The sequence below is a fragment of the Ursus arctos genome, unplaced genomic scaffold, assembly GCF_023065955.2.
Source record: "Ursus arctos isolate Adak ecotype North America unplaced genomic scaffold, UrsArc2.0 scaffold_10, whole genome shotgun sequence".
NCBI classification, from domain to species: domain Eukaryota; kingdom Metazoa; phylum Chordata; class Mammalia; order Carnivora; family Ursidae; genus Ursus; species Ursus arctos.
Genome location: NW_026622764.1, coordinates 73,185,172 through 73,194,405, shown reverse-complemented (window position 1 = coordinate 73,194,405; position 9,234 = coordinate 73,185,172). Strand labels below are relative to the sequence as shown.

General features: G+C 45.1%; 1 pseudogene; it reads right to left on the bottom strand.

The window, feature by feature from the left end:
- Positions 1 to 724: 724 nt before the first annotated feature.
- On the bottom strand, positions 725 to 3,545 carry LOC113251000 (methylglutaconyl-CoA hydratase, mitochondrial-like; annotated as a pseudogene).
- Between the last annotated feature and the right edge of the window lie 5,689 nt (positions 3,546 to 9,234).

Genomic DNA, 9,234 nt, shown 5'->3' with positions numbered 1-9,234 from the left:
ATACGGTGGTCATGACATTGAACTTCACATGGGGATGCCTGACGGCAGGAGCTTTCACTATGGCTGTAAGACTTGCTTGCTTGCTTGCTTGCTTTGATTCTTGCTTGCTTGCTTTTGGTATATAGAAATAATTTTATTTCATGTTGCAGCAAGTAGACATATAATCAATATTATTTCCTAGAGTGTGCAATGTATAAATTATTCACTTTAAAAATTAAGACCAGGAAGCCTTGTATGCAGGAGGTATTTAAAAATGTGTACCGAATTTTAAATCTGTTTTTGACAGTATACATGACTAGCTTTATAAATCCGAACGAATATGACTTGATACACATTTGAACAAAGTACACGTATGGGTCCACTCCAGGTGCTTCACTCACTACATGGATAACTGACTCTTCACTTTGGTCACTGGGATTCCAGGTGCTGAAGCATATGTGGGTCTGAAAGATACTTCCAGAAGTACTTTCATTTGTTATACTGGCAATTTAAAGATTTCTGTTTCTTCTTTCTTTTCTTTCTTTTTTTTTTTATTTATTTGACAGAGATAGAGACAGCCAGCGAGAGAGGGAACACAAGCAGGGGGGGTGGGAGAGGAAGAAGCAGGCTCATAGCGGAGGAGCCTGATGTGGGGCTTGATCCCAGAACGCCGGGATCACGCCCTGAGCCGAAGGCAGACGCTGAACCACTGTGCCACCCAGGCACCCCAAGATTTCTGTTTCTTCTATTCTCCTTCATAGTGAGGAGACTTTTCCTCCCTAAAAGCAAGAAGACCTTCAAGCCTATTTTTGTTGAAATAGTCTGAGCATAACAAGCTTCTTCTATGGCTAATCCTGTTACCAAATCAACCTCCACCCTTCAATTAATTGCTAATTTTGCCACTCTCATCGCAACAGGTCCCTGAGGTCAAGCTCTCTTGCCAGGTCTGAGGCCTTGCAGTCGGCAGCATCTGCCTCCTGGTTCTATTCTAGAACATGGCTGATCAAGCCCACTGCTTTGGCCTCTTGGCCATTGAGCACCCATGCAGAGAAGATGAGCTCTTCGGCCAGGGACATCCTGATAGCACAGGACAGTCACTATGTCCCCACTGATTTCATTAATCATGCTCTTATTTTGGAGACAAAAGGACCAACTTCACCGGGATTCATTTTGATGCTCTCACTCTCCATAAGGTTCACACCAGCACAGAATATCTCTGGGACTTTACTCCTGACTATTACGTTCCACACTTAACTTCATCTATAAACTCTGATGTATTCCCTGTCTATTCTCAAAGTTGTCCTACAGGGATTATTGGGGAACCCTCGCTGTCCCATTTCACCACTCAATGTTTCTTGACTCAACTATAGATCTCTGGTAGAGAAGATTTTGGTTATTCTAAGGAATGAATGAGAAAAATTGAGACTGAGGGTGGGGATAAGTTCAGGAATCAAGAAACATCACAGCTATTAAGAATACCCTAAAGGGAGCGACTTAAAATTAACACTCAAAGCAGAATTTGTGTGAATGGCATGGCAATTCCCTGGTGGCCCAGCTATTTTAAGTACTGGCTTAGCTTCGTGTGATTAAGAGGAGCACATCGAATCCAAAAACACACGCATGTCACAACCCCTCACTCGTTCCTCACTGTTTGGGGAATCATTCCTAAGCATGTCATTACATTTTTTCCCGGGAGAAAATCTGCCTGCACAGGAAGCTGGAGGCCACATCTGCTCCTCTCCTCTGGTCTGCGTTTGTCCTAAACGAGTGCCTTCAAGGCTAAGCCAGGAATTTCCCATGAATCACGCACTGAGCTGCTGTACAGCACTCCACAGCCTGGTTCTGGCTCTGTCTGCAGTGCGGGTATTTCTATTAACATTTCTGCCCCCACCCCCATACTGCGGGGCTAGCTACCAAGTGCTGCTAAAAAAAGAAAGGAAGGAAGGAAGGAAGGAAGGAAGGAAGAAAGAAAAAGAAAGAGAAGGGAAAAGGAAAGAAGGAAAGAAAAGAGAAGAAAAGAAAGAAAAGAAAAGAAAAGAGAAAAGAAAAGAAAAGAAAAAGGGAAATAAGTCTCATAAGGGTGCTGACTGACTCAATCAGGTATTTACGCTAACCTCAGGGCCCTCCTCGCAATCCTTTTATTCATATTTCGCTGTCTCCAATTCTGGGTCCCCGCACGGCTGTTTCAGACTATCAGTCACCCTAAGTTCCTCCCTGGCATATGAACCCTCCATGTCCTAAACCAACACCTGTAGTTCGCACTAACGGTCCTTGCCTCCCCTAAAGCGATTTTCCCACCTTCTTCCTTGCTCTTCAGGGAAATTTGATTTGAACGTGGTTCCAGCACAGTCTTAGGGCTGGCTCTTCAGCCCCACCGAAATGCCCTCGCTGCAATGATTGGGGCAGAGGAGATCACATGCCCTGGGGCTAGCCAATCAGAATAATTCAAATCCCGGGCCAAGGTGATTGGGTCAAGGACGTGCTAAGACCCAGGTTGGTCTAGTCCAGGCCCATGCCAGGATTCAAGCATCCCCTCCAGGAGGAAACCTCTCCTTTTTTGCTGTACTTGATCCCAAGAGGACGAGTCCATTGTCAGGGACTGGGCCGTGGCATCTGAGAGTCGGAGCCAGCATTCACAGAGAGAGGGAAAGAAACCCAGTTCTGATGGTGTTGTTTGAACTCCTAGATGCAGCCCTGTCCTTGGGCTTTTCACTGCATGTATGGGGTGTTCCTTTTTTTGTTCCAGTCAGTTTGAACAAGGTTTTCTGTCACCTGCTGTTGGCCAAGCCTGACACACCCAACGTCTTTTCCATTCCCCCTTGTAGCCTCCCCAGTTCATCATACAGACCCTGTCAGAACCCTGCTCTGTGCAGCAGGTGGCCAGCCTCCTACTCCATCGAGGAGAAGCCAGCCTGCACAGAGTCCACAACTTCTCTCTGACTTCAAGTTATCTTCACCTCCATCCCCATTGGAGTAGCCTCAAAGGAGTACTTCCTCCTGTCCACAGGCAGTGGGCCCCCTCTGCTCTGGATCCGTGTCCCCCCTGCCCTCCTCTGGGACTTAGCTTTATCAGTTACTCCCTCTTCCTTTTATCTCCAATCTCTCTGCCCCAGTGGCTCTTTGAGTGTACGAACTAAGAAAGAAAGAAAAGAAAAGAAAAGAAAAGAAAAGAAAAGAAAAGAAAAGAAAAGAAAAGAAAAGGAAAGGAAAGGAAAGGAAAGGAAGGAAAGAAAAGAAAAGAAAAGAAAAAAGAAAAAAGGAAAGGAAAACAACTTTGTTTCTTCCGGAAAATCAATCTAGCATCCTTGTTCTTCACTTCACAACGTGTTTGCTTCCAGAAATATTCTATACTCCCTGTACTTTCTTATCATTCATTCACTTCTCGATTCACAATGGCAATTAGAATTCTGCCCTCTACTCTCCTGAAACTGCCAAGTGCAGTGGCCTAATTTCAACATTTTCCTCCTCTGCTACAGTTGATTCTACTGATTTATCCTCTTCTAAATGGCCTGTTGAGCACTTCCCTCATAGATCTTACTGCTCCTTTTCAGTGGTTTCTCCTCCATTTCCCATCCCTCAAGCCAACAAATGTGTTGCCTTTTCTGGATTACAAAACCCGTTGAAAAATGGACAAAGCCTATGCTTTGTTTCCCTAGAAACAGGTACTTTGCGTGGTATTGATCAAGGTTGTTCGTAACAAACTGGAGAATACACTCCAGCTAGGAGAATCAAAAAAGGCTTTTCCTGAGAACACAGACAGTTCACATAAAGGTTGGGAGTGTGAAACTTCCAGGAACCCTAAACACACACTAGAGCTGCTCTGCCCCTGCCGGTGAGAAAGCGCCCACATAAAAGTCATCCCCGAGCTGCTGGCACCGAAATCATAGCAGCTCTAGCAGGAACTGTGCCAGCAAAGTGGTCCCTGCACCCCACGCTTCTCTCCTCATGTAACTCCACCCAGATCAAGTCCCTCCCAAGGTCCACCGTCTTCGGGTGACCCAGTTTCCACACAAGGTCTCTCCCAAGCTTATCTCTCCGGCAGAGCCTGTCTTCGTGCAGAATCCTGGCTTCAAAGGGAGCGGGACATGTCGTTTCTACCTTTCCAGCTCTGCATTATATAAAGGGGGCTAAGCAGGAGAGAGTCAAGCTAATCGAGCTACTGTATCCACAAGTGTGTGGAAATGCAAAATTCAAAGACTGAAATTTAAGAAACACATTTTAAATGTTAATGTTAACATTTAATCCTGCTTTAGTCATTTTTTTTTTTTTTTTTTTTTTTTTTTGGTCACAAGCGCCAGATCTCAGTTGAAATTGCCTTTAATAGGAGGAGGAATTTACTGGCTCAGACAAAAAGTTCAAACACAGAGCTAGCTTTGTCACAATGTGTCCATGATCTTGGGTGCCAGGGCTTGCTTACTCAAGATCTCTCTCATTCTTGTAGCTCTGTTCCCACTGTTTCAATCTCAGGCAAAATCGCCCTGCAGTGACTAGTTGCCCAAGAGCAATTCCCTGTTCATAGTCCCACCAGTACAGCAACTCCAGCAGACAAAGAGCCCCTTTTCCCAAAGAGTTTTAGTAGAAGACCTGGAGTGATGTCTCCTTGGACCAGTGAGTCAGGCGCTCCTCCCTGAATCCACCATTGTGACTGGCGGGTGCAGGGCTCTGACGGACTGTGTTTGAGTGGTGTGCCCAGTCTTGGGTCCAGAATGTGGGGCCATCTCCACATGAACAAGTTGAACTGAAGGATATTGGAATGGAGGTGCTCTCCAGAGGAAATAGTATGTTGTTCGCCAAAGGAGGGAGAATGGATGCTGGAAAGGCAAATTCCAGAGCTGTCCCTTACACCCGAATTCTACTTCCAGCCTTCTGTTCCAGATTCCCTTTGGATAATCTCACCTACTTCTGTGGCTTCCATTACTGCCTTGGCTTAGGACCCTTAGGTCTGGAATAAACCTGACTTTAATTATTTTCACCCAATGGAATAGGAGGCTCAAGTCAACATAAGACATAGTCCATTAGAAAGGAACTTTTTCAAAGGGATTATTTAGAAGGAGGAAGAACACTGTCTTTTTCTTCCCTATCTAAAAACATGTAAAACAACATTCTGAAATGACTCGCATTGCTTCTGGTCATCTACTAAAAATGGAATTGTCCACTGTCAGATAATCTAGCTCATTTTGTCAAAATGGTGGACACTGGTATTTTTGTCCACAAAGGGAATATTTTTAAAAATGTATCTATTATTCTGCTTTAGAAACAGAACTCTTGATCCTTGGGATCTTCAGCTGAGATCTTCAGTTATTCATTTATCTCATCTAAGGAAGTTTCAAATGGTCATACGTAACTGCAATTGTCTCAGTTCCCACAAGCATGATTTTGAGCACCTCTGTCAGTGTTGTATTTTCTCCTGGCTTTCGTGTAGTTTATCTTCTGGGAAAGAGGCACATAGATTTGAGTAGGTGACTACCTTAAAACCAGTTTCTTAAGACGCATTCCAGGGATAGAGGAACAAATGAATTATGACCTAGTGTTATCTGCTGGTATCCAAAACTGTTCCCAAGCACTAATCCTACCCAGACCCTGTTTGTTATCTTTAAAAGGCATTTGCATCTCAAAGTCCTGAAAACGACACAAGTGAACATACCTCAAATGAACTCATCTTTAATATTTGCTTTTTGTTCAATATTCCCTATTACAATGAATTACTATCTATCTTTCAACAAATCAGAAATTTTGGAGTTGTCTGTCATCTCTCCCTCTTTTCATATCCAAAGGGTCATCAAGTATTGTTAATACCTCCTGAGTCTCCCTCGAACCTGTATCTTTCCATCCTCCCCTGAAGCTCCTTAATTAAGAAGCCCTTTCCAGGAAATGTGGACAACTTACTTGGACTCATAACCAAAGCCTGAAATGCTCTTCTCCATTCCATCCATCACTGGAACGGGGAACCAGACAAGCATTTGACTTCAGCTCTGGCTTTAAACCTGTCCCTTCCCTCACCACGGAACCTCACTCACCAGGAAGAAAGCATTTTTCCCTCTTTGGACCTCAGTTTCTTCGTTTCTAAAATGAAGGGTTTAGACTACATCGTCTGAAGGCCCTTCCAGCTCAAAAGTCTGGAATTCTAGTTCCAACAACTCTTTCCCCACCCCATTTATCTCACGGGGTTAGTGTGAACATTAAAATGATTGTCCTTTCACTGCCAGTTGGAGGTGACACTGATGAATTCATAGCAATGAATCCTTATGCCTAAAGATTTAAATCTCCTAAGTCAGGGGTTTGAAGCACAGTCACATATATTCAGCCCAGGGAGCAGGGCTATTGGAACCCTCTCCAGTCACTGGCATGGGCTGGGGGGCAGCTTCCAGGAAGGCCTGGAGAGCCAGCTCCAATCGGGCAGGCAGAACTTCAGAGAAGGCTGTGGGTCTGAGTCATTGTTAGCCTCAGCACCCGAACAACAGACTCCTGGGGGACCTGGGCAAGGCTCTGCTAGCACCTGCCACAGCCTCCCTCTCTTCACTCCTTTATTGTTTTCTCTTCTTCAATTTCTTAGGGAACAGGGGTGGGGAAAGTATTTTAGTAACTTTCACCAGCTTTCTATCAGGGAGACACTTGTTTAGGAAAACCCCTGAACCAGCCCGTCTCAGGATGGTGGAAGAGCGTGCTCATTTGGGACGTGGAGTAACCAAGGGGAAAACGCGAGCAGGCAATGGAGAGAAAAAGAAACCCAAATGGCCAATGAATACAGAAAAAGCTGCTTGGTCTCCCAGCTAATGGATGACTGGTGAGGTGTACAGAAACCCCGTTGGCCGCAAGGTGGGATGGACTGCTCAGTGAAATATATTCTTCCGAGCTCCCTGTGGAATCAGGCTGAGGGAACTTTCGAGAAACTACCACTTCCTTGCTTAACTGGATTTCCTACCATTGGAAGGCTGGGGCCTTCATAACCATGTGAAGAGCTGGGGGCCCGGGCCCTTCCTCTCATAGTCCTGTGGACAATGATGATATTCAGGCAACATGTGGGGCTAAGCAGAGGGGAGCCAGGGACAACTCCATGGGGCCTGGTAAAAACATGACATTTTCTTCACATTACATCATATAGTTATGTCAAGAAAAATAAGATAGGAAGTAACAGACAAAATATTTAATGCTCACTTTCCATAAAAGTCTTCAATAAAAAATTTTCAAGAACTTTATTGAGAATTCGGAGCTGGCTCTCCTTGTACATGGCATGCCTCTCAGGGTCTAAGCCTTAGCAGTCCCACCTTCCTTTTCTACCCCTTCATAGTCACCATGGAGAAGGAACCGTGTTCACCCAAATGGGTGATAAAAAATTGAAAACCATTTTGCAAACCTTTCAAACATTTATAACAGCTGAAATTAGGTTTAAGGAGTCTAACAGCGCCTTCTTTTCTTTCGTGGTGGAAGTTCTTCTGATCAGGGCAAATGGAACCTCGGACCCAATTGGACTTCTTGACCCCAAGGACTTCGCCAGTGCAAGCTCTCCTTTGTGTATCTCGCATATATGAGAGCAGTCACTCAGAAGACAGCGAGTCTGCTAAAACTGCCCTTGGCCAGAAGCATGCTAACTGGGAGCACAGAGATGGGGGCCCAGCCAAGCCGTCCTCTGCCCCATGTTGGGCTGCTCCTGGGGCTATGGAACACGGCCCCCTGTCCCTTTCCAACACAGACTCGCTCACATCTCCCCTCTTTGTCCATCAAGTGGGCAGCAGTGGGGAGGGGGATTTCCAGGTGCTGGATCACCTTGCTCGCATTTTCCAGCACAACAGGGAGTCCCAGGCTTTTCCATGTGTTCTCAGGACCATGAGTACCGTGGAATGCTGTTAGGCCCTCTACCCTCTGTCCAAGCCACTCTCTGGATCCCCAAACCAGGGTATGGCCAGCCACTCTGGGCCCTGCTGGAGATCAGCTCCTCCAAGCATACCTCTGAGGAGTGTCCAGTTAAAGCCACAAGCAGGGAGTGGGAAAGTAACTCTTGAAAGGTTCAGAGAAACCACCTCATAAAATAAGAAACAAGTGTAGCTGGTAGATCAACGGGGCATGTAAGTTATGAGACTATGGTATCAATTTTTATTTCTTTATTTATAGATGCTGTAACAAAAATAACTTTTTAAAAGTGTTATTTGGGCCTGATAAAATTAAGCCTTTTCCCCTCTGCCTCCCTGTAATACCGCAGTCTGACTCTGATGCTAGCCACTCAGCGTCAGCATAGATTCCATAGGTTAAGGGCATGGTCCCCAACTGTCCTCATTTCAGATGCCTGCCACAGATTTGGTCACCTGCACTCCCAACTAACTGGCTACCAGTTTGGGGCGTTCCCAAGACCCCCTCAGGTTCGATAACTCATTAGAATGACTCAGAGAACCCAGGAAGGTGTTGTACTTAGAGTTATAGTTATAAAAAAGGCTACAAATCAGGACCAGCCAAGTGAAGAGTCACATAGGGCAAGGTCTGGAGGGTCCTAGACACAGAACCTCTGTGTCCTGATTTGTGGACTTGGGGTTGTCACCCTTCCCAGCATAATAATGTAGTCACCAAAAGAAGCTACTCTCAGAAGCCTCGGTGTCTAGAAATTTTATTGGAGTTTCATTACTTAGACATGATTATTAAATCATTGGCTTCAAAGTTGAACTCCATCAATCTCCAGCCCCCTTCTCCTCCCTGGAAGTGGGGAGGTCAGTCTGCTGTCACAAGCTTGGAGCCCCAGGCTTCTAATCACATGGTTGGTCTCTCCGGCTTGACCAGTCCCTGAGTCACCTCATTACCATAAGCTCAGGTGTGGATGAGGGGCCCACCATGAATAACAAAAACACTCCTGTCACTCAGGAAATTCCAAAGATTTCCAGGTTATCTTTCAGGAAGCAAGACCAGACAAATTCTATTATAATCCCTAACAACACTAGTTTATTGATACAAGACTCTCAGGATAATCCTTCCAGAAAAAGTGGGTATTATGTGGATTTTCCAGTAAAAGAGACTAAATGAACTGTTGGGAAGATAATTCTGGGCTAAATGTCATATGAGAGCAGGATATTAGGAGGACAAAAAACAAAGACGGCAGGAAGAAGGAAAGCTTAAAACCAAAATGCACAGTCATAAAAGAAAGATTAAAAGATGTAAGTCCTTGGGGTGGGGAAACTATAGACCATCAGAAAGAATGGAGCCAAGTAGGGTTTCACCTTTTATTACTATTTAAAGACCTACAAGTTGAGAGATATTGATGAGGGAACGGAA